General features: G+C 41.7%; 1 long non-coding RNA gene across 4 annotated transcripts in view; it reads left to right on the plus strand.

The window, feature by feature from the left end:
- LOC122457208 overlaps positions 1–25704 on the plus strand; it is a 149224-nt gene that overhangs the window by 13032 nt on the left and 110488 nt on the right. For 3 of the 4 annotated variants that reach the window (XR_006276650.1, XR_006276645.1, XR_006276647.1), the window contains exons 4-5: positions 2360–2528; positions 14155–14302. This is a non-coding gene — a long non-coding RNA (uncharacterized LOC122457208). The remainder of the gene's footprint in view (positions 1–2359; positions 2529–14154; positions 14303–25704) is intronic. The other variant, XR_006276651.1, reaches the window with a different exon arrangement.

The raw sequence follows: 25704 nt of genomic DNA on the forward strand, positions 1-25704 counted from the left end.
AAAAAATCTGGCATGTCTCATCCCCTCAGAAAGGGCATCTTGCACCCTGAGGGCCCCAAGTTAAGAACCACTGGTCTAGATAATACTTACTCCTACCATGAGGGCAGGGGACTGGACTAGATGACCTCTCAAGGTCTCTTCTAGTCCTACAAGTCTATGATTCTATGACTTGGCCACCTTGGCAGCCACGTCTCCCCCTTTGTCCTCATCTGCTTTCCATTTTCAGACACACTGGATAGCTGCACTGAATAGATGTACTACCTAACATTGATCTTATCTGAGCATTATGCACTGTCATCTACCTGCAAATATCAGACCACATTGGCGCTGTCATGTCTCAAGCTTCAACATCAGCCTATTTTACTCCTGACTTTGCCACATGGGATCAGAAGAGTGGACCGATGTGTTTCCAACTTTGGCCCCATTGGACGTACACAAACATTTAGAAAATGTCACTCTCAGCAGATGCAGCAGGTAGAGGAAAGAGAGGAACAGGAATATAGGGTTGGGAAGTTGGGGGTTGGGAAGATAGGTAAAACAATTGAGCAGAAAAGCAGACATCTCGGCTTACCGCTTGCCTAACTGCTGCCAAAGGAGAGTGATTTGCAAGCATCACAGCAAAAGCAGTTTGAAGAAAGGCTGTAATACAGGATTAAGTGATGATTTTTGAAATCTTGAGGGAGAGTGTGGTTCTCATTCAGAGGGCAGTTCAGTGTAAAGGATTTTTTTGTGGGAGAAGTGGACCAATGGGAAATCCCTACAATACAAATTCATGCAAATTTCAGTATTGATTTTTAATTGGGTGACATTGGGCAATAGCTTTTAACCAAGTTCTGGTTTGGGGGAATTATCAGTATTCTCATGATCACAAACTTTAAATTGCTTTCTTTGTACATGAGCACAGCAAAACTTGTGGAATGCCAATGCACTTCACAATGCATATTTTCAAGGATAGGTATCATGGTGACAAGTGTCACCCAAAGTGATTTATGATGAAAGAATATGGCCTTCAAAAGTAAACACTTGGCAGTGGAATTAACAGGATCTTATTTAGGCTAGATTAATTTATGTGATGCAGAACCTGACTCGTAGGAGTGGAGCCATGGTTTCTGGAAAGCAAGAAGGAAAATGTGTTGACAATTTTGCTACACAATTTTTTTTTCCTCTTTTCATTTAGCATTTGCCAAGTTTCCCAGTTGCTCTCAAGTGGTTAAAATGGAAACATCTCATGCCTCATTTACAATGTTCAGGGAGCTGAAGCCCTTCAGTACTGTCAATGTGGATGTTTCTGGGCCCCTTGTAGGAATTTTCACTTAGAAATCCACTGGATCCTAGGACAGCAGACCATGGAGAGTGGCTACTCTCCTGGCTTCTATCCTTTTTAGGCCCAATATTCCCCCATACCAACTTGCACAGACTCAACTCCATGGTATGTCTGCATGAGGCTTTGGCCGACTAGGGGAATGTTTGGAGCGTGCAGCGTGTAGTCTATTCCTTCCCTTCTATGTCCCCTTTATTTCCCCCTAAGTCAGCACAAGTAAAGGGGAGCATCCAATACATTTCCAACAACCTTTCCAGCTTGGAAAGGTTACTTGTTTTTTATACTCCATTACAATGCAACACGAAATGTAACGGAGCATAGGCAATATAATGGAGCAATAGATATAGAAAAAGAGATCGAGAGAGAAGTATTTCCTAGCAGAAAAGACCTTAACCCATAAAATCATCACTGACAAAGTTTGCAGAGGACCCAGAAATTGGGGAAGTGGTAAATAATGAAGGACAGAGCAATCTGGATCACTTAGTAAAGTGGATGAAAGCAAACATGAAGCATTTTAATACAACTGAATTTAAATGTAAACATCTAGGAACAAAGAATGCAGGCCATACTTATAGGAGGGGAAAAACTATGCTGGGAAACAATGACTCTGAAAAGGGCAATGTAGTTAACACAGCACAGTATTAAGGACCAATAATGCATTTGGTTAAACATCCAAACTTTATAGTAAACACCAGGCTCTTTTGTAGAGCATTATCATCATCTATATTGTAAATGTCACAACTGTAGGCAAAATTAGCTATCCTATAAACAAGTGTAATGTAATGTAATGTAAACAGTTTAGTAACTAATATAATCATGGAAATGCTAGATTAAGTTTTAACTTGTGACTTCTCTAATCAGAATCTACGTGTGAAAGATCCACAACTTCTGATTCTGAGCTTTCACTATGGTCTTCATGTACTTCATTAAACTGATGATTTGCACACAATGAAACAAGTTTCTCAAGTCTTTCATATGTTAGTCTGTTTCTTGATTTTTGTGTGTATATTTCCAAACATTGACCAGTTTATTTCACAGGCTGCAGAAGATGGAGGAATCTGAAGCAAATTGGAAGCAAGAGGAGCCCGTGATTGTGTTGTACAAAGGCCTTGCCACCATGTTGTAGGAGGAACGTGCTTGGCAGATTCACAGATTGCATTGTTGGACCAAACACCCGAAGAGGTTCTGTATTCTGCAACATTTGAAGGTACTTTGCCAACATCTAGTCCTAAGCGTGTTGCTTGTTTAATAGTTTAGTCAAATACTATAACAATGCTATCATCACTAACATTACTACCATTAATCTAAAAGGTTTGCAGCAGGTTGTATTGGCTTGCAGCAAAATTCTTCTCACCTACAAATAAAGTCCTTCACTTTTACTACATCCTGATTTGTGAGTGCAGATGCATGTAGATTGTCAAAAACAATTGACATTGTCTTGGCCATATGTTGAGGAATGTCTGAGAAAAGTGGTTTGTCTGATTCAGCTGGAATGATTGCAGATGCAATTAATTGGCTGTTGAATCTTCAGAGAGTTCTGCAGGTGAACCTAGAAGATCCTCACTAAGTACAGTGTGTCATACACTTTTAAGTACTTTAAGCTGTTCAGTTATCCCTGGTCCATGAAGAGCTTCTTTGTTTTTAAATAAACTTTCAAAAGACATCACCACACTTAACATTAAAACTCTCTAGCAGAACAAAATGGGTATCATTTTATTCTGATAGAAAGTGTCAACCTCCCAGTCCATGGAGGAAAGGTGATGTCTCTGGGATGAGTTGCCTGCTCACTGGGACAAGCCTGGAGGACAGCAGCTTCAGGGTAGCAGCTATCCTACACCAAACTCTACTTCTAGGACAGAAGTCACCAGAGGAAAGCAGGCAGTAATCCACACAAAGGGCCCTTGTACTCACTCCTATTCTCTAGTAGAGATGGCAGTGCCTTCTGCAGATTGGGGCTGTAATAATATGCCCCAGGGGTTTACACTGAGAAATATATGGTATATAGACCTTCAGAATATAGGAACTTGTAATTGCCTAATACTATAAGTTTTGAAATAATGTGACTTCATTTGAAATACTTATTAGTTGTTAGCAAGGCTCCATGGTTGTCATAGAGGTCACGGATTCTGTGACTTTGCATGACCTCCGTGACTTCTGCAGCAGCCAGTGCACCTGGCCCTGGGGTGGTGTGATCAGCTCAGGCAGCCCCTGGGCCAGGCACATCAGCCATAGCTAGGGCAGTAATGGCCCCCTCTTGCCCCCCAGAAGCAGGAGTTTGAGTGTAGGGGGGCTCAGGGCTGCGGTTGGGGTGCCGGGCAGCGCTTACCTGCTTGGATGCCAACACGAACTCCCCTCCCTCAGCTCTGAGTTCCACGCGCTGCCTCTGCCCAGCCAATGGGAGCTGCAGAACTGGGGCTTGGGGTGGAGCGGAGGCAGCACGTGGAGCTAGGAGCTGGGGTCCCCACTTCCCATGAGCCAGAGAAGGTGCCGGCCCCAGTTCCACCAATGCCCACCCCCAGCACCCGCGGCCCCCCCCCGAGCACCCGCAACGGCGCTCGGATTGTGACTCCCCCCAAGCGCCTGTGGTGCCTCCCTGGGCCACGGGCCTCCCCCCGCCGAGCACCTGCACCCCCTCTAGGTCGCAACCCCACAGCATCTGTGCTCCCCCTGAGCATCCATGGTGACTCTCTGGGCTGTGACCCTCCCCCCCAACCACTTGCAGCACCTCCCAGGCCATGACCCCCTCCTCAGCACCCGTGGCACACACACCCCAGGCCGTGCTCCCCGGGCCATCACCTGCGGCACCCCCCAGGCCACCCTCCCGAGCCACACCCTCCCCCACAAGTTTTAGGTAGGGGTGTATAGTAAAAAAGTTATAGACAGGTCATGGGACATGAATTTTTGTTTACTGCCCGTGACCTGTCCATGGCTTTTACTAAAAATACCCATGACTAAAACATAGTCTTAGTTATTAGCATTCTGAAGGACTTGAGTGCAGCAGAAATACCACTTTTAAAAGTAACTGTCTAAAAATTATTTCTCTGTTCATTCTGAGACAAAATATTTCACATAAAAGTTTAATTTCAACTTTTTCCAAAATTTCCAATTTTTCCATACCAGGCCTTGAGGGATGGAGGGCAGGAGGGGGAATGGGAAAAAAAGTTTGTTTTTTTTCCCTGAAATCTTACAGGTTTTTCTAGACCCTCACATCTAGAGCTAATGCAATCCTGGGATGCATAAACAAGGGAATCTTGATTAGAAGTAGAAAGGTATTTTACCTCTGTATTTGGCATGGGTGTGACTGCTGCTGGAATATTGTGTCCAGTTCTGGTGCCCACAATTCAAGAAGGCTGTTGATAAATTGGAGAGGGTTCCCAGAAGAGCCATGAGAAATTCACCTGCACCCTGTAACTCAAAGGTCTGTTAAGGCCTTGAAAGTAAGCTCTAATTGTTCTTGCATTTTCTTTTGAGAGACACTAATGGTTTTGTATGGCCTAGTGAATACAGCAGGTGATTAGGAGCAAGGATTCCTAGCTTCTAGTCCTGGTTCTACCATTGATTTCTTGGGTGATCATTTAAACTCTGAGAATTAGCCAGTCAGTACAATAGTACTCCATATATACTGGAGTGTTGTGAAATGTAACGGATGCCAGTAAAGCACTTTGAGACCCTAGGATGGAAGTTGCTATCAAAATGCAAGTATTAACTTCTTTTTAAACTTGGGTAGCTATAATCTCAACCCTACCCTAATAATATCCTTAAATTGTAACACATTAATGCATAATGCCAGTAAAATATAAATCAATCAGTTGGCTTCAGAGTGATGATGAAGTTTAAATTGTATTTTAATAATACATTGAAACTGTTTGACCTCACAATGACTCAATGAACATCTATCCTGCCTATACATTGAAAAATGTTGCCCATTCAAATGAAATGAATTCTGGAGTGTTAATAAGTCTCTAGCCAATGTGTCTTTCCTATTAAAAGATGCTTAGTAGTGCACTACTGGAAATACCAACAATAAAAGCAGTGACTTAAATTCATTATTTCTTTTTTGTGAAAGAAGCCTTAATTAACAAACTGGTGGCTCTCATGTGTAAATTTCCTAGGACTGGTGTTGATTGTAAAGTACGCATTTATTGAGATCCAGACTTGGAAATCCTTTGACACATCTCCTAGATGAAAATCACCAAAAGTAAAACCCATTATTTCCTCCTGAGCTTTAAAAATCCTCACTCCCCTCCACCCCTACTAGAGGAACTTTAAAAAACAAAGAAATTGAAGAAATAAAATTGAAATGTAGGGCTGAAAGGAACCTCAAGAAGTCAAGTCCAGCCCCCTGCGTTGTGACAAGGACCAAGTAAACCTAGCCCATCCCTGACAGGTGTTTGTCCAACTTGTTTTTAAAAGCTTCCAATGATGGGGACTCCACAATCTCCCTTGGAAGCCTATTCCAGAGCTTAACTACCCTTATAGTTGGAAAACTTTTCCCACTATCCAACCTAAATCTCCTTTGCTGCAGATTAAGCCCATTACTTCTTGTCCTCCCTTCAGTGGGCAAGGAGAATTGATCAAGGTCCTCCTTATAGGCTCGAAGATTGTTATCGGGTCCCTCTTCAGTCTTCTTTTCTCAAGACTAAACATGCCCACTTTTTTTTTTTAACCTTTTCTCATAGGTCAGGTTTTCTAAACCTTTTATCATTTTTGTTGCTCTCCTCTTTCCTGTTTGTCCACATCTTTCTTAAATTGTGGTGCCCAGAATTGGACACAATAATCCAGCTAGGATCTCACCAATGCCGAATAGAGCAGGGCAGTTACCTGCTGTGTCTTACAAACAACACTCCTGTTAATACACATCATAATTATATTATCATAGAATATCAGGGTTGGAAGGGACCTCAGGAGGTCATCTAGTCCAACCCCCCGCTCAACGCAGGACCAATCCCCAACTAAATCATCCCAGCTAGGGCTTTGTCAAGCCTGACCTTAAAAACTTCTAAGGAAGGAGATTCCACCACCACCCCATGTAACGCATTCCAGTGTTTCACCACCCTCCTAGTGAAAAGGTGTTTCCTAATATCCAAACTAAACCTCTCCCACTGCAACTTGAGACCATTACTCCTTGTTTTGTCATCTGTTACCACTGAGAACAGTTGAGATCCATCCTCTATGGAACCCCCTTTCAGGTAGTTGAAAGCAGCTATCAAATCCCCCCTCATTCTACTCTTCTGCACACTAAATAGTCCCAGTTCCCTCATAAGTCATGTGCTCCAGCCCCCTAATCATTTTTGTTGCCCTTCGCTGTACTCTTTCCAATTTTTCTACATCCTTCTTGTAATGTGGAGCCCAAAACTGGACACATTACTCCAGATGAGGCCTCACCAAATGTCGAATAGGGGAATGATCACGTCCCTCGATCTGCTAGCAATGCTTCTACTTTTACAGCCCCAAATGCCATTTTCCTTCTTGGCAACAAGGGCACACTGTTGACTCATATCCAGCTTCTCGTCCACTGTAACCTCTAGGTCCTTTTCTGCAGAACTGCTGCCTAGCCACTTGCTCCCTAGTCTGTAGCAGTTCATGGGATTCTTCTGCCCTAAGTGCAGGACTCTGCACTTGTTATTGTTGAACCTCAGCAGATTTCTTTAGCCTTTTTTGCAGCTATATCACACTGATGGCTCATATTTGGTTTGTGATCCACTATAACCCCCAGATGCTTTTCAGCAGTACTACCACCTAAAACAGCTATTCCTCATTTTGTAGTTGTGCATTTCATTTTTCCTTCCTAACTGAAGTACTTTGCAATTGTCTTTATTGAATTTCAGCTTGTTGAATTCAGACCAAATTTTCCAATTTGTCAAGGTCATTTTGAATTTTAAACCTGTCCTCCAAAGTGCTTGCAACCCCTCCCAGATTTTATAAGCATACTCTCAACTCCATTATCCAAATAATTGATAAAAATATTGAAGAGTACCGGCCCCAGGACTGACCCCTGTGGGACCCCACTAGATATGAATGTGCTGAAAGAAATTTTGATTTTAAAATTAGAGACTAAAAGAATAGGACAGGGTTGGATAAATGATTATAGCAAACAAGATTTGTTCTTTTAGAGTGGGTTAGTGTTGGGACAACTTGGGGCAACTGCTGAACTCATCTGCACTTTTGATATAAGCAAGACTTGATCCCCAGGCCCAAAATTCATGTCTTGATAGCATGACTAATTTCCCATTCTCCCCCATACCCTGAAATCTCTGGGATTACTCATGAGAGTAAAGGCTGCTGGATCTGGCCCCAAATCTTTGGAGATGCAAGGCTAGTTTTCAACTTCCAAATCAGAGTCCATTTGGATTTTGTTTTCTTCAGACAGCAAAGACTGTTAAACATGGCTTTCTCTTCAGCATGGCAACATGGCTTTCATAAAAGGCTAAAATCAGAAATGCTTGTAAGTGCAAGAAGGCAATGTAAATGGGTCATCTTTTTAAAGACAAGTAACTTTGTAATAACTGCTTAGATATTTGTGTGCACAAACACAACAGATTTAGGGAAGTGATGTGTTTTAGATGCCAAATTTCACTTTAGAAAAAAAAATTGAGATTATGAATGAAACTCTGATGGCACACCCAAAGTTATCAATGTAACAGAAGTCTTTGGAGACTCAGTTTCCAAAACCCTTTATCCCTAGACAGTTTGGGCTCTGCCCATCAGGACTGGCAAATGCATACAATAAAAGGTTCAGTGGCATGAAAATTGGGCTCAGAGGCTTACATGACATCCACATCACAGAAGTTGTTCCTTCTTCCCATTTGTTCTTCCTTCCTTTCTTGATAAGCAGCCACCCTTAGTTCTCCACCCACAAGCTGTAATGAAGCTTGGAAATTGTATTAAAATAAAAATAAATAATTTAAAGTAATAAGCAATTGGGGCCACAGGAAAATTAACCACATCGCTACAGCTATGGTACCAATATTCCAAATACCTCTACATTGAATGGCATGGGCTTGATCCAGCAAACCCTAACACATTCACTAATCCTGTGAGTTAGACCCATTGAAGTTGTTGGTCCAGGCCTCATACTTGGAACATCTTCTCCTCATTCCATTAATTTCAATGAAATTTGCATTTTAAAGCACAGTACAAGAAAACTCTGGAGGAATGGGGAAGAGATGTCTAGGATTGGTCATGAAAAGGTTAAATCATAAAATAATTCATATATACATATCATTAGAAACTACAGGCTAATAGCTATTTCTGTATTGTTTATCTAGAAGCCCTAGAACATGGGTTTGCTTCTTTCACGTGCAATTGACGGTCAATGCTGTTTATTTCTCTAGTGAAGACTGGTCCCCAGAAGCTGAGCAGCATGGTCACTGCCACTCTTGGAGAGCTTCCAATTTTCATACCTTTTAAATGGGGGGTCCTTCTCTACTGGATGTAGATTCATGTAAGCACAGATAGAGTAGCCTCATTGCCACTGGGTTTCCCATGCTGAGCTATTCAGAGCTGGCACCAGGATTCCCTCTGCACTGTGCAATATGTGCAGGGTTTAAATGTTCTGTATGGACTTGTATGGGACCTCCATGCTGTGGTGAATTTCACCCATAGTTCAGAAATCCAAAATGGGTTTCACAGGCATTTGGAGTGGGGTACACTGTGTAAAAGGGAGGAAGCCTGATGTTGATTTTGTATGTGGATGTAGACCTGGAGTTACCCTCTTCAAGCTAGTGGAGTTCGACTAGTTTTAATAGGTGAATCTGACCCATCAAGTGCTCTGGAATCTACAAAGGCACTATGAAATATATTTGATATTAACTCTGTGCTATGGGGAAAAAAAATCTCTATAAACGTAAGCAGAGTCAGGATGAGCTCTATCCTGACATCTGGTGGCGAGTCATGGTGGGTTGTGGAAAAGAACTTCAGGGGCTGATCTCATTTGCATAGGCATACCCACCCTGCCTAGATGGTCACTTTGGCTGCTGTAGGAGCCCCAGTTTCTCTGTTATTGGGGCAGGAATAAACTGTTATTATCCTGATTATGTGAATCAAGGACAGTGGAACTATACTCAGCCTTTTGTTATGATGGAGGGACTCACCATCAACAAAGCAGCACTCGCTAGGCTTGGGTCATGGGTTCCAAAGCCCAGTGAATAGAGAGAGGCTGGGGATAGGTATTAATACTTGGTAGCATGGGCCCCCTGTGAGGGCCTTACATGCTAATTGCATTTCCTCCTCTCTCTACTGTGGAATATCAGAGCTAATTTTGATTCTATTAGGAGTCTAGTTACAGGCTGCTGAGCTGAATTCACTTTGGGCTAATGGTGCACCAGCACTGAGGATCCTTTACTACAAGCTGAAATCACTGAGTGTTGTGTAGTGGGGGAGTCTGAAGATATATGGCGGAGCAGTTTGCGGGATGGTGAGCAGAGCAGAGCGGCTGGGTGGAGCGGAGCAGATTATTGCGGTTTGCAGGACGGCGAGCAGAGCAGCTGGTGGAGCAGAGCAGTTTGTTGGATGTCTGGAGCAGTTCATGGGGGCAGCTGGCAGAGCGGAGCCCCATGGAGAGGTGGGGCAATCAGCTTTGGACCACGTGAGGTGCCTCTTAACCCCTCCCCCCCATCTCCACCCAGGTTGGGAGGTAAAACTCTGCAGATAAACTTTCGAACTCTGGGGCTGCCCTGACGAGGGACAGCAACTTTTGCGTCGTTGGACTTTTGGGACCTCTGGTGATTTTGGGTTTCTGGACTCTAGAACCAAAAGAAAACGACACGCCCCAATTTGCTTGGAGTGGATTTTTGCTCATGGGTTGTGTTATGAATCCTGTTGGTGGTGTTTCCCCAACATAATGCCAAATTGTTTCTCTCCATTATTAAAAGGCTTTTTGCTACACTCAGACTATGTGCTTGCGAGTGGGGAAGTATTGCCCCTTGGAGGTGCCCAGCGGGGGTGGTATATATTTGTCCCAGGTCACTGGGTGGGGGCTTGATACTGTTTTGCATTGCGTTATTGGAATGGAACCCCTAGATACTGAACCCGGCCCTTGTTGCTGCCAACTCTGATGGGCAGAAGGGTTACATAAATAGACATTGTTGCCTGCTTTGACTTAAGCAGTAGGCCAATATTCAGAGTCTTGTGGGTTGTATTCATTAGGAGGAGAAATTGATGATAGTCAGGTATTCTTTTGATGAAATCCTGTTTATTTACACAGAATATACTGTGACAAAGTCAGGCCGGATGGCTGCAAGAGGGTGAGCCTGTTGGGACCCGCCCACTGCTAAAGGACCTCCCCCAGCCTAAGGGGAGGATCCACAGTGTCCAGGATCTCAATTAATTATGGGGGACAATGAAAGATAAAACAGGGACAGGAGTGAGGTCATAGGGCTAAACAAAGGGAACCTGCTGAGGACACTGAGCAGAGAACCCTGGACTGCACCCACTGCTCCTCGAAGGTGTCAAGGGAGCCAGCGGATGCCGCCCAGAGGAACTCTGCCTGGATGTGTGAGTGGACGGCAGATATGTTAGCCCTAGAATGATAAAGGCCCTTTTTCCTACAAGCTGAGAAGGGGATACCTTAGGTCCAACTAAGGGCTGCCTGAGACCTTTTAAAACCTGTCCTCTGGTGCTGGTGTGTGTGTGTGTGTGTGTGTGTGTGTGTGTGTGTGTGTGTTGGGGGGGGAGCGACAAGTTGCTGCAAGATTAATGGCATCAGGGAGATAGGCTTCTCTGGGGTTAGAGGCTGCTCTTCTCCCTACAGGGGAAACAACCAAAGCTAAGTGCCCGGGGAATGGGTGGGGCACTCCCCCACCCCCACCTTCCTCCAAGCCCCCACGCCAACCCTGTCTTTTCCCTCCCGTGCTTTGCCCCCAGCCCCACGCCCACTCCACCCCTTCCCCCAGGGCTTCACCCTGCCTCTGCCCTGCCCCCACCTCATCTCTTCCTGCCCCCTCCTCGAGTGCACCCCATCTCCGCTCCTCCTGCTCCCTCCCAGCACCTCCTGCATGCCATGGAACAGCTATTCTGCGACTGCATGCCACAGAACAGCTGTTCTGAGAGTTGATCAGTGGGGCCGCTAGCAGACTGGAGACATTGGGGAAGGAGGGAAGCTAGGCTGCTGGTGGGTGCTAAGCATGCGCCAATTTTTTTCCTTGAGTGCTCCAGGGCTCTCTCTCAGGTCATGCTACACGTTTCTCTGGTTGTCCTTAGCTTTCTGCTGCCTTGTCTGTCAGCTTCCACACCATCCACCTCCTGCAAAATAATACCCAGTGAAACCCCTCTGCCCACAACTCAGTTTCTGACTAGTCTTGCATGTGGCCTGTGTTTTAGGTGATGGGTCCTGTTAATTCAGCTATCTTAAGATCTTTATATTTTACAGAGTAACTGCTTCTTACTTTTGATCTAAATGAAGGGCAGCTGTTTCACCCTCCCCCACCAGCATAACAATATAGCATATGAATACAGATAGGGAAAAAAGTGTCATTGTGTTTAAACAGAAGCCAAGCAAACAAGGAAGTCAAACAATAAGTGAAACAAAGTGCAACAGGTCCAGCAGTGGGTATTAGCACCTACATTGGTTTGAGCTGCTAATGTTTATATGGTTGGCCATAATGATCAGGAGAAAATATGAATAATAAAATCCTTCACTTCTTAACTGAGTCCATACTGGAGCCATCAAGACAGAAATCTTTGTTTCTTGGACATTTCATTCATTGTTTTCCCTAAGAATGCAAAACCCACTGGGCATTCTACAGCTACAAAGTACAAAGACAGGACTCCTGCCAGACACCAGCCCGCAGTGCCTGCTGGGTTTCCTTGAGCAGAATCTACATTCAAACTGCAGCTGGCCTTAGATCCAAGCAGCAGCACAAGTCAACTCAATAAGACAAGGAGAGAGACAGAGAGTATTAAAGCTAGTCATCTGGCTTTAGTGATATGAAACATTGCGCCACTGGAAAAACCAATGAGAGAAACTATCTTTACTGAAGTTTAGTAGGATAAATTGCTTCTGTTAATGTAAAATCACTACAGTTCATGAAAAATAGTGATAGAAATTATTCAGCAATTTGGTCTTCCGTTCCTTTTGTGGGAAGGGGATTAAGAGGGAACATATTGTATTTATAAATTACATTAGAAATAATCCACCTCATTGATTTTTTTGTCAAATCAGCAGTAGGTTCTATTAAGGGAGGTGAAGAGAAGTTATCCTTCCTTGCACAGTCTCTGTTGTCTCACAGTCTCAGTGATTAAACAGGGGGCAAAGGTGGACAGGGGAGCCCAGGCCCACCCTCTACTCTGGGCTCCAACCCAGGGACCCTAATAGTATGAGCTATAGTAGCTGACCTTTTAGAAACATAACATGTACAATTCCCTGGGCTACTTCCTCCACAGCAGCCCTCACTTCCTCAAGCTCCACTTCACCCTTACCTCAGGGCCTCCTTCCTTGTGTCTGATACAGTGTGTACTACTCAGCCTCTCCAACAGCACAACTTCTTCCCACACCTCCTGACATGCACACCCACCTGACTGACTGGGAGGCTTTTAAGTAGTTTCAGCCAGCCCCTGATTGGCTTCAGGTGTCCCAATCAACCTAGCCTTCTCCCTGCCTTCTGGAAAGTTCTTAATTGGCCCCAGGTGTCTTAATTGACCTGGAGCAGCTTCCATTTCACTTAACCTGGTACCACGGATTTGTTTAACCTGGAGCTAATATATCTATTTCCCACTACTTTTCTATAGCCATCTGGCCTTGCCCCATCACAAAATATATAAAAGACACTGGTTCTGCCCCAAGAAGCTGACAATCTAATTTAAGACAATGCAAGAAGTGAGTATGACCAAACTGTAGGCATAGAGAGGAGAAAGGTAACAGTAACTAATATTCCATGGTTAATGTATACTAGCCAATGGAACTGTGTTACTTAAAAGGTCTTTTAAATGCCTGTCAGCTTCTTGTAATATCATTATGACAGGAGCAGGTGGGTTGGGGATATTGAGCCTTGGCTACTGATTTTCATTCAGTCCAGGTCTGTAATGACTAAAAGTCACTATAACTTGAGGACTCTTCAGTATCTGTGAAATGAGGTGATAGTTTGGGAGATCAGGCATTCACTTTGCCAAAGCCACCCTCAATATTGGCTGTTGATGGCAGTCTTGCTCAATAAACCAAGGATTTAATGGGGCTTGGAGACTAATTTACCCCCCCACCCCATTCTAGAGGCTGTCACTCCCAAACAGGGTCGAGACACATGGGGAGGGCTGTGTGAGGAAGCATGCAGTACAGCTGCTTGCACTGCCTCTGCCCGACGGCTCAGCAGCGGCTTTCAGGCTCTAGACTGTCAGTCTAGCATCTTTCCTGAACACGAAATTAACTTTAATTTAAAATAAAATAATTTAAAATCTCAGAGCCATCCTTTGGGTTCCTTCCTGATTTGCATGGTTTGAGGTACCAGGACTTGGATGGGTGAACAACAGTGCACTTTGGCTCAGCAGTGTTGGGGAAAGGATGACACAACTCTAATAGGGCAAGAGTTCAACCGATAAGCAGTTAATAAACAACTTTCTTCTGGATGAAAGGACTAACAAACTGCTGCTGCCACCACCCTCTCCTACCAAGCTGTGTTGCTACTGTTCTGACTGGTGGGATCCGCCCTGTAACCGTCAGTCTCATGTGTTCTTGTGGATACTGAGCATCCTCCCCATATTGTCTCACAAAGTTCTTGATGCTTCTTTAGTGATCCGGTGATGATGAAGACCAGAGCATCAGGGATATTAAAATATTTCTTTCCCCAAGTTCTCACAACTCTCTTCTCCAGGAACAAATAGGAATATTTTCTTCTTTTCAGACACTTTTGTTTTCCTGAGTTACCTGACCAGTGAGATTAAACATGATAAAAATATGACATTAGTCAGCATCACAGATCCTGTCTTCAGAGCATGAAGCCTTGGGTAACTCGATCATTTAAGACACATTGACTTTTACTGCTGCCACTGGTATGTGCAATTGTATTTTACTTGTATTGTCTCTTTTTTGTTTGATAAACAAATCACTAAAATGATGCCTATTAAAATGTAAAACTAAGTAAATGAGTGTTCAAAGGCTATACCATGAATACATTGTACATTTATAGATTGATGGCTCACCTTGATTATCACTACAAAAAGTTTCCCCCGCTCTTCTGCTGGTAATATCTCACCTTAAGTGATCACTCTCATTACAGTGTGTATGGTAACGCCCATTGTTTCATATTCTCTATGTATATAAATCTCCTCACTGTATTTTCCACTGAATGCATCTGATGAAGTGAGCTGTAGCCCACAAAAGCTTATGCTCAAATAAATTTGTTAGTCTCTAAGGTGTCACAAGTACTCCTTCTCTTTTTGCGGATACAGACTAACACGGCTGCTACTCTGAAACCTTATAGATTGTTAGTGGCCTGATTCTCGCTCATGTTAGTTTTACATTGATGAAGCGGCACTGACTTCATTGGAATTACTGTAGTATAAGTGAGGGGAGAAACCAGCCCCATTTTTTTATGGCATGTTGTCTGGCACACACTAATGATATTTTCTCATCAAAAGTGTGAGGACCTGATTCTACTAGGCTTACTCGTGTTGGGTAGTACGCAGGCCCTCTCAGAGGTCCAGAGAGGCCACGGGCCACTTCCAGCTTTTGAGGCCCCTAGCCATAATAAAAATAAAAAATGACGACACATGAAAACAAAATAAGGCACCAAAAAAAGAGTGAGAAATAATTTGAATATTTTTTTATTTAACAAATGCTTTTCTGGCCTTTTTCTGTGCTAATGTACTAATTATTGAGGAAAAATCTAGCTTTTGTGCAATGTCACAATTGATATTAAGCATGGCAAGCCCATTCAAATGCTCTTGTCCCATAGTTGAATGGTGATAGTTCTTTACCTGCTTCAACACATTGAAGGTGTGTTCACCTGAAGCCACTGATGCAGGCAAACTGACAAAATATGCAATGCAACTGTGATATCAGGAAACACCACAGAGAGTCCAAGTTCAAGTATTTCTTGAAGCAATTCCTTTGGCTTGCAATCCAATTTAAAATTCATAGAATATATTCATTTGAGGAAGATGACCTCGTCACTGAGATCTTTTGAGATTTCTTTGTTGTACTGTTACTGAAATTGTTCAACTGCAGAAAGTTGCAGTAAGCTCAGTCTGTTGAACTGCCAAAGAAACCCCAAAAGGGTACAAATTAGTCACGTGACTCAAATCGACGTGTAAGACCTGATTGAATAGAGTCAATGATGACAAGGAAGACATTGACTCTATAATGTTGCTCGACATTAGATTCAGTAGTTAAGTTGCGATTGGTGGAGAACTCAGATGAAATGCCAATATTCTGTGCTACTAATTTGGACTCAGTCAGGATTGCATCCCATTCATTGTTCATGAATGTGTTGAATGTCATTGATAAGACTTTCAATGTTATCCTTCTCAACATCAAGTGTAGCATTGTGTGCTTCAATTACGAGATTACTTTGGTGGATCAAGTAGCTTCATCCACAAAGATGACATTAGAATGCATTCAAATTTGGACACGTGCTTCTGACTAGACTGAAGTTCAGTTCAAGCCTGTGCAGTGAGATTGAGAGATTCAAGCTCATTTAAAGACTTTCTCACTGAATTCAATTCAATTCAATGCTGCGTAATTGGTTGAACACCATCAATCTGTGCAGATGATCTAATTTTGGACATCCCATGCAGTGAAACAGGAAGATATTGCTTCAGAATTTCCCATTTTTGTGGACTGCTACTGAAGAGATTGTACATTTGCTGAACAGTTCCAAAGTAAGTAATTGCCTCCTTGCATGATTCAGCACAATCAACACCTATAAGGTTTCCTGTGTGGTTTCCACAGCTGGAGAAAATACAGTTTGAATTATGCTTATACACCTTTGTACTTCTCAGCCATATTAGATCCATTGTCATAGGCTTGACCAATGCACACTTGAAAAATCTAACTTAAAACCTTCTAGAATTGCTAGTACTCAAGCAGCAATTTCTTTTCCAGTTTTTCTCGTGAAATTATCAAACAAAATAAACTTTTCTTCAATTAAAAATTTTGAACCGTCTACAATCTTAACATATCGAATAACCATAGTACTCTGTTCCTTGTGAGAACAATCTGGAGTGGCATCAACAATGATTGAAAAATACTTGGCATTTTGAATCTAAGAATTGTTGTTTGTACGAATGACCCACATAGCTCAATAAACTCATTTTGTTCTATGAGTGTGGAGAGATAATGGACTTGCATGCACTTTTGACTCTCTTGCGATTCCCAAACATGTTTAACATGCTCTGATAAAAGTGGGTGTTATTTGCTGAGGAGCTCAACTATGCCTAGAAAGTTTCCATTTGCACAATCATCAATATGTTGACTGGAACCAAAGAAAGCCAATCCCCACTCAGAAAGAAAAAGGATGACATTCAGGATGCACTCAAGAAGTTTTTTCCAGTTATTAGTTTCTGTAGAGAGTTCAGTCAAGAGTAACTTCTCAAATGAACTTTCAGCTGATGCTACCCTACTGGCTGATTTCCATGCAACATAGTTTTCTTTGTGTGACATTGAACTCTCATGTGATGGTATTAGGTCTTTCAATTTCCTCCAACCTCTGTTGATGCTCCATCCTAATTGATCAGAGAGAACTTATGCATTTGCAGCACTTTTGTTCAAAATGAAGCAGGGTGCACAGTACAGAGATTGTTTTTCTGTACTCCAGCATAACCAGTCTCTTGTGCAGGTCTCTCCATTTGGAAGAGTTTTTGTCAGCAGGAGAGTAGGTAAAACATGATTATCAGCATCTTGTGGAATGTTTCTTGGAATTTCAAAACAACTAATTTGAAGAAAAGATTGCATTTGGGCAGCATTGCTCTTGTCAATAATTCCAATGTCAGTCACAGTCAAATCTGTAGTACTCATGAATTGCTCTTGCTGCATAAGACACTATATGTTCCTGTTGAGTTTCTTGATTGTACACAGGATCTTCTGTTGCATTTGTTACTGTTGACACATTTCCTTCTTGACAACTATCCTCCTGATGCCAACCTGTTGCAGTTGTGGAGTTTTCATTATCTGTAGCATTGTTTGTTGGGTAAGGTGTGTTTTCCAGTGGTTTGAGAAATGAAGTTATTGGCTTTGAGTTCTTAGCTGCTGCTTCATTCAGTTGCTATCGCCATCTTGCTTGCACCACTTTCAAATCTCCTCTTCATAGTGATCTATCTGAAACATGGAATAAAAATAAAAATAGAGAATCTCTCAAAAAAATTACACAAATAAATGCATTAATTTCACTCCTTTTCAATTCTAAATTGAACCCACTCAGCTCATAATAATAATCCAGTGGATTTCAAGATTACGGAACAATGCTTAGTGTTTTATTTTATTTTGTGCCTATTATAATAAAATGGTTGAATTGTAAGGTCAAAAAACAAAAGACAGTTAAATGAATTTGGGAGCTCACAAATCAGGGGTGACCAGCCTGTGGCTCCGGAGCCACATGTGGCTCTTCAGAAGTTAATATGTGGCTCCTTGTATAGACACCGACTCTGAGGCTGGAGTTACAGGCGCCAACTTTCCAATGTGCCGGGGGGTGCTCACTGCTCAACCCCTGGCTCTTCCACAGGCCCTGTCCCCACTCCACTCCACCCCTTCCCGTCCCCTCCCCATAGCCTGCCATGCCCTCGCTCCTCCCTCCCAGATCCTCCTGCATGCCATGAAACAGCTGATTGGGAGGTGCGGGGAGAGAGGGAGAGGCGCTGACTGGCAGGCTGCCGGTGGGTGGGAGGCACTGGGAGCGGGATGGGGAGCTGATGGGGGGCTGCTGACATATTACTGTGGCTCTTTGGCAATGTACACTGGTAAATTCTGGCTCCTTCTCAGGCTCAGGTTGGCCACCCCTGTCACAGATGATACACAAGTTACGAAAATGAGTCAGGCAAAATTGGAGAAAAAGGTGGAAAGGAGGAACAAGGATTCTAGAAAAAGTAAATCACAATGTAAAAAATACAATGCAAGCTAACTAAAAATGTCTTTCATTGCTAAAACATGTAGCAAACCATATTTGAAATGTTCTGCTGTAAATTAGTAGCATATCCATAGTTTAAAATGTTCTAGTGTTAATAAGTAGCCTTTACAACTTGAAATGTCCCTGGTACTACCTTATTCTGCAAAAAGGCCCATTGATTTCAAGTCCCAAGGATGAGTCAGCTATTCTTAACCTTCACTTCAGTTCCGATCAGCATATGCCTCTTTCATGGAATACACAGAGACCTTGTCTAATTTAAACTTGGCTTTCTCCATATAAAGATTATGCATTCTTTGAGTTAAAAAAATCGGTAACATATTTTTCTAAATTTCCCCCTCAGGAGGTTATTATAGCAACAAAACAACAGGGTCAAGGCTAGCCATAACAGGTGCAATGAATTGTTAGTAAAAATTACAAAAGACACCTGAAAATAAATCAAAGTGATGTCTACTAAAGAGAACCTGATTTCTCAATATCTGATACATCTGTAAAGATGAAGTGAGAAATGTCTCAAACTAATATACCCCAGTGGATTAGAGCTGTAGGGTATGGCTGCTGACTTGTAAGCAGCTTAGTCTCTAAGGTGCCACAAGTACTCCTTTTCTTTTTGCGAATACAGACTAACATGGCTGCTACTCTGAAACCTGTGTAGGTATGTTTGTCACTGGGCAAGTCTGTTTCCCTACACACATCTTTGAAAGTGAACATGGTGTTTCCATTTGTTGCAGCTATGCCAGTGTTTGAAGGGGAAGTCCTAGCCATTGTTCTGTAAGAGTTGCGGTTTCGACAAGCCCCTTAACCTCCCCCCACCCAGCCTTCTTTTTGTAGCTCTTGGTTTTTTTTGTGTTCTTAATTAATCTGGCTTTTTTTTTAACATGCCAAAAGTTTTACATTACATGACTTACACAAAAATTTAAAGAAATATGAATATATTTAGCCAAAAGAAATCATTCCTATGGAATGATTTTGCTGATAAGAGTTTGTATTTGTGTTGTATGTAATTGTCATGCATTATTTTTGAACCCAATAGACTGCTATTAAAAGATTGCAGCTGGTACAGAATGACACAGCTAGGGGCCAAATAGAGTCAGGTTATTTGGTCATATTAGTTTGCTTTTCAAATTGCTTCACTGGCCACCAATAACATCTGCTATTAATTTCAAAGTATTTCTGTTTATTTGTGAGGACCTTTAGTAATGGTCCCATCTGACTTAATGACACAGCTTTTTTCCAGTCATCTTTTGAGGTTTGAGTTTGCTCGTGTCTGGCTATCTGCTGAATATAATTTGAAAACACGCATGATAAGAGCTTTTAATAGCTATGGTCTACACTTCTGAAATCAGCTTCCTTCATAAAATTGGAAGGCTTGACTTTTGTATTTGAAGACTGAAAAAAGTTATACAGTTGATGCTATGTTTTATAGCTTTTGAATTCAAAAGTGCCTGAGCCTCATTCTGTGAAGGACAGGGCATAGAAGTATGTGATTGTTAAAGGGTTAAAACACAGTAAGCTATAAGCACATAAGTGAAAAGCATTTATAAAAGCAAGGGTTATGAAAACCTAAGTGGAAGAAAACAGCTATTTACACTGGATAAAGTAAAACAAGGAATGGATGACTGCAGCTTAAGATCAGTTGAACTTAAGAATTTTTTCCCAATAACTTACCAGAAAGGACATCAGATACCAGAATGCTTTGCCTGGTGGGGTAATTATGATTCATATAGTGGATGCATTCCAGGCAAGATTAAATAGACACTTGTATAAGTACTGTATATACAGTATTACAGCAGCCATCCTGGATCTGAGGAGAGGACATTAGACTCGGTAACTCAGGAGATCCTTGACATTCCTGTTATCTATGATTTTTTGTTTCATTTTTCCATTCCTTTCTGTTTCTTCATTCTCATTTCTCATTTTCATTTTCAGCCTTTTGTGTGTTCAGATCCACCCAGACAGGTGGCTGGCTGGCACTGGGAATAGGCTGGAAACAATTAATTCCACAGTAATTCACAGGAAATACTGTAAGAATAACTATTCCTGGGATGTTTCATTGCAAAAAGATACCAATGGTATTTGTTGCCAGTGGAGATATTGAAATGTCAAATGGACGTGCTTAAGATTAGGGTCTGTTTTCACTGGATTTCATACTATTTGGAGAGTTTTGGCTCTAGTATCAATGATTTGCTATTTCTAAGGTGCTCCAGATATATGGTGGGTTTGGAGTTGGTACTTGTTCTGGTGCATTTCCAGCCAGTGGTCATTGGCATGAGGTTTTCTACCTTGTTCCTGTGGTTCCAAGGGAACCCTACAGACACTGTACGCCTTATGACAGCACTAGTACATACTCTGTGGAATTGCTGTGCTGGCTAATGTTATCAATGGAGAAAGAACCCTTGGTTTTCTTGAATGCTCTGGCCTTGGAATGGGCTGCAAAAACAATTGCAGGCTGAGAAATTAGGGCAGCATTTAAAAAAAATAAAATAAGGAGGAGGATATATAAATAGTGCCAGCTGGATGTGAAATCAGTTTGGCATTTCACAATAAAACATATTTCTTTTCTGTTATTTTGCCTGGCATCTAACATCAATGCTGCTGCCACATCATCATTCAGTCTTAGCACTCTGGAAAGGAAACTATCCCCAGCAGAGACCAAGCTGTTGCATAAACTCCACAGAACAGGACCCCATTGTGGAGCATTGCAGGGGATGGAGAAGTCAGCAAACGGTTGTTCCAACAATCAAGTATGCAGATGAGCACACCCACAGAATTTCTCGGAGGATCTGATAGAGGAAGGCACTAAGAATAACTGGATTATTATTATTTTTTTAATCATAAAGAGCAGCCTCTAGGAAAGAAACTGTTGAATTATTTCTCTGGCTTTTTGTATCCCTGCCTTGGCAGGTATGTTGTAAGTGTGATTCAGACAAGACTGGATTGTGTCAAACAGGCACAGCTCTGTGTTGGGGGCAGGGAAGAGCTATACCAGCCCAGAACAAGCACTGGGAGGAATCCTGCTTTGGTAAAAGAGAATGCATTTCAGAGTTCCCAGCTCTACACAGACTCCAGGTCCCCTACTACACCCGTTTGTGGGCACAGGTTACTCTTTGCTGTATGGCTGCTCAGCTACATAGGTCCCATCTCCTGCCTGCCCCTCCCCAACCTCTCTGGGCCATGCAGCACCTTTCGGGGAGCAGGGAAGGAGGAGCCTCTGTGCTTCCCAAAGCACAAGAGCTACCACCATGGCTGGGTCTTAGGCAGGATGCATAAGGGGGAGCTGAAGGCATCTTGTGCTTCTCCCACCATGGCTTACCTGCATCTAGATCAGAGAGAACCTGGCCCAAAGAGATCTACAAACCTGGGGAAACTGGGGGAATTTGCAACCCATCATGTAGTCTGTTGCTTGAGGGTCATGGTGTTTATGGAAGATCAGTTGTTCCAATCAAGCTGTGATAAATCTAGCATCCTTTTAAAACTTCATTAATAAGCATTTTTCCAGGCACATTAGCTTGGACACATCATCAGAAAACGTATTATAGGGAACAGTCCTGACTTGGCAGGGGGATGAATTGGATGGTTTAGTAAGTCTTTTCCATCTCTAACGTCTGAAACTCTAGGAATACAATACAGATGCAAACCTCGCAACTCACCATTGGTGGTGTGGGTTTCATTTTTTTTTAAGTATTAATATTATACTCCTGATTAAAAACTTCAGAGTTTTCTGCATTACATGGAAGCACAAAGGGAAGGTCTTCTAGATGGGACCATTGAAGATATTTCTGTTTTACTGAATGAAATTGGCAGTGTCCATTTAAACATCATGAGAATTAGCTGACTAGTAATAAAATAATATAATGTAATATAAAATGTGCATATCAGTTTTAAATACAGTATGTATGTAATAAAAATGATCAAACATAGAAAATAATAGGGAAATTGGGATTTGGTTAGATGTCCTGGATGTGGGGGGTAAAAAATTCAGGGCCTAATTTTTTCATTTGATTTTCAAATTCTAGCCTGTCCTTTTATGGGCTATTTAACACTTGTTATCTATTGTTGTCAGGGCAATGAGAAAAAAACTACTCAAACTTCTTTGTGTAGGGGAGATGCCCCCAGGCTGGGCATTATTCCAAGTATTTGTTCCCCATAAATAAAGAAGTAACTGATTGGGTCATAGCTTTAGACCAGAAAGTGTTGTCGCTGGGCTGGTGCCCAGAGGAGAGTTCCTTCAAACCGAAGATTTCAGTAAGATAAATGACACACACTGCTGGACTTATTTACACAATGCTGGAAGTCTGCTTCTTAGAGCTGATCTGTGACTAATGTAAACAAGAGACACCAGAGTGCTAGAAAAGCTCATTCCCACTATTCAGGAGAATGTGGAGCACTATGGCCAGCAGTGGCGTCAGTTTTAGGACTACTCAGGAGGATATTGTTCAGGAGGATATTACACCTCCTGGGTCTGAACATGCACACTCTTCACATGAAAAACTCCTATAGGCTTTGCAGATGAACAACACCCATTGCTGTTGCTGCATTATCTGCTCCATCTGAATGACACAAGACTGCCTACCCAACATGTAACTTAATAGGTCTCTCTACTATTATATTGTGCACATTATTACTTGATGTACTGTTGCATGAACCTTGACTTGATCTGCATGTAACCCTTGTGTCATCCACAACCAAAAACAAACCTGGGAAATACAGATTTTATTATGGGGACAAATGCAGCAATGGCCTCATTAGAAGTTGTGAAGGACAAAACTGCTTTCGGGTTCGAGTAGCACAGCTGATTACTCCTTATACATCTTTCATTCTTATTGTCAACATCATTGGGAAGGAAAACAAAATAACCCTTGGCCTCCTTCATAATCAAGAAAGAAACCTCTATAAGAGGGAAATCTTTCTGTCTTTCTTTCTTTGAAACACCATGAACTTTCAAACTTGGCAAGGATGTTTTGAGTCAGATCTAATAATAAACTTAAACCTTCTATCACACAAAAGGAACGAGTCTTAACTTGCCTGAACTTGCCACGGCGAGCTGAGATTCAAAGCTCTGTCACTTCTTCAAAAGCTGCTCTCTTTTCGTAAACAGGGTATTGTTGCAACAGGGCTTCCTTGCTATTCACTCAGCCTTACTTCCTCCCAATGAACTTACTCTTTCATGATGGAGGTGGTCCTCCAGCTCCTCTTTGGGTGTACAACGGGCTGCCCTGTTAATCCCTTGTCTTTTCTATGAGTGATTTATGGTGATTTATGGCCACTCCAAGGACACTGAGGCTCAGCACATTTTCTGTTTTCAAAATGTTCATGAAATGGGAAGTGTATCTTTTCCTGCCAGGGGGAACCTGAAAGACCTGATGGGCTTTTCTGGCAGAACTCATTACTAGTGTTAGGATGGCCAAACAGCCTGCAGAGCAGTAGGAAGTGGGATTTGCATTTGTTTTGACTGTCCCCAGGAACCACGGAAAAAATATTTTGATTTGACTGTGCAGTTTAGTTGCTTGCTAGCACAGAGTAAATTCTCAGTTAATGATCAGGAATGTAAAATTCCTAATTTACTTCATCCAGTCAGTTTATTTTGAGTTATAAATAATTTTACATTAAAAAAAATTGTAGACTGATTTAGAAACAAATGCAAACACTTTTTTATTCCAAGCTTCAATAATCCTAATTCCCCTTTTAAGGAAGACATTTTTTTCATTCTTGTGGAATTGCTAAACTTGTGTCTATTTAAGTGATTAACCTTTCATAACGGGGCTGCTTTTCTCTGTAGTTTTTATTTCTTTATAGTACTGAACGTACACTCCCCCCCTTTCCCAAAATTACACTACACAATTTTTACATGTGTAACATTTTATACTTGGGTGGGTGAACAGGACTTGTATTCCTCTTTTTTCTTTTCTTTTCTTTTTTCTTAAAAATCAAATAACCAACATTTTATTACTGCATTATGCAATGTAGCATATTTCATACTACACTGTTAATTTATTACAACTTCCTATCAGCTGATGGGAAATACAAAAGTAACAGTATGTCAAATACATTTTTATTTGTTATGTTTATAGAGTTGTTGCCTTGTACGTATGTGGACAAGTTTCAAAATTATTACATTTATAAACGAACAAGACTAGTGATAAATCACTAACAAAGAAAAAAATGTTCTGAATTGAATGTATGTTCTTGACAAAGTTATCTTGCTTATCTGAAGAAGTGGACACCTTCATAGGTATTTACATAACACAGGAATTGCCACATTGGTTCAGATCTGAGGTCCATCTAGTCCACTACCACTAGTACGTCACGTCCACATCGGAGGAAGGTATAAGCATCGCGCAGTAAACGCATATGGGATAGTCCACCCGCCTCATCACCACAAATTATCTCATCATATTTCCTAGTAGAGACTGGTTTAAGATCTGGAACATAAGGTTTAATATCCCTTCCAAATTTTATGTTAGCATTAAGAATTATAACTCTAGATATTCTTAAAATCCACATAAATATCCAATTCCTTTTTGAATCTAGCTAAGTTTTAGGGCCCACCAACATGCCTAAGTGCTGATTTGACTATCAAAAATGATGTTTTATTAAAGCATCCACACTTGAAAATTGGTCTCTCTGAGGATAAAAAATGTTGAATAACAAAATTCTTCTGAAAATACAACTGCCAAAGAATCTGAACATATTATCCTGCTTAGAAAAAAGACATTTTGATCCTTATTCTGCAAGATACCCAGGTATGGATCTAACTTTTAAGTCCATAAGTATTCTCTTTGATCTCCATGGGACCACTCTTAAGTATACAAGTGGTCCTATTGAGATCAGCAGGAATACACATTGTCTTAAAGTTAGATGCATGCTGTGATGGGTTTCCCCCCTTTAAGATGCCACGTGATATGCTGAGAATCCTTTATTTCCCAAACCTAACCCCACTTTCCTTTCAGTGGAAAGTTATAAGAAGTCCGAGATAATGTTTAGTATCAGGTGGCAAGGCCACCTGACCTAGTAGTGTCACAGTTGCATCCCAGGACACCTCCCAGGAGAGAGAGAGAGATTTGTCGCTTCACAGTCTTGTTGTTCCTTCCTCATGGCCCATCAAATCTGATGGCCTGTCATCTGATGGGTTCCCAGGTTCCCAATACATATCCAGTTGTAATTGTTACATAGTCCATATTTCTAATTTTAGATACAGAAATGAAACATGCATACTAATTGGATAATCACATTCAGTAAATCATAACCTTTCAAATGATATCTTACATGCATAAAGTGCATCTCAGTTATTTCATATGCATATCATAAGCATAATTTCATAAATAATATGAAGTG

This window comes from Dermochelys coriacea, chromosome 1 (genome assembly GCF_009764565.3).
Source record: "Dermochelys coriacea isolate rDerCor1 chromosome 1, rDerCor1.pri.v4, whole genome shotgun sequence".
Classification (NCBI taxonomy): Eukaryota; Metazoa; Chordata; order Testudines; family Dermochelyidae; genus Dermochelys; species Dermochelys coriacea.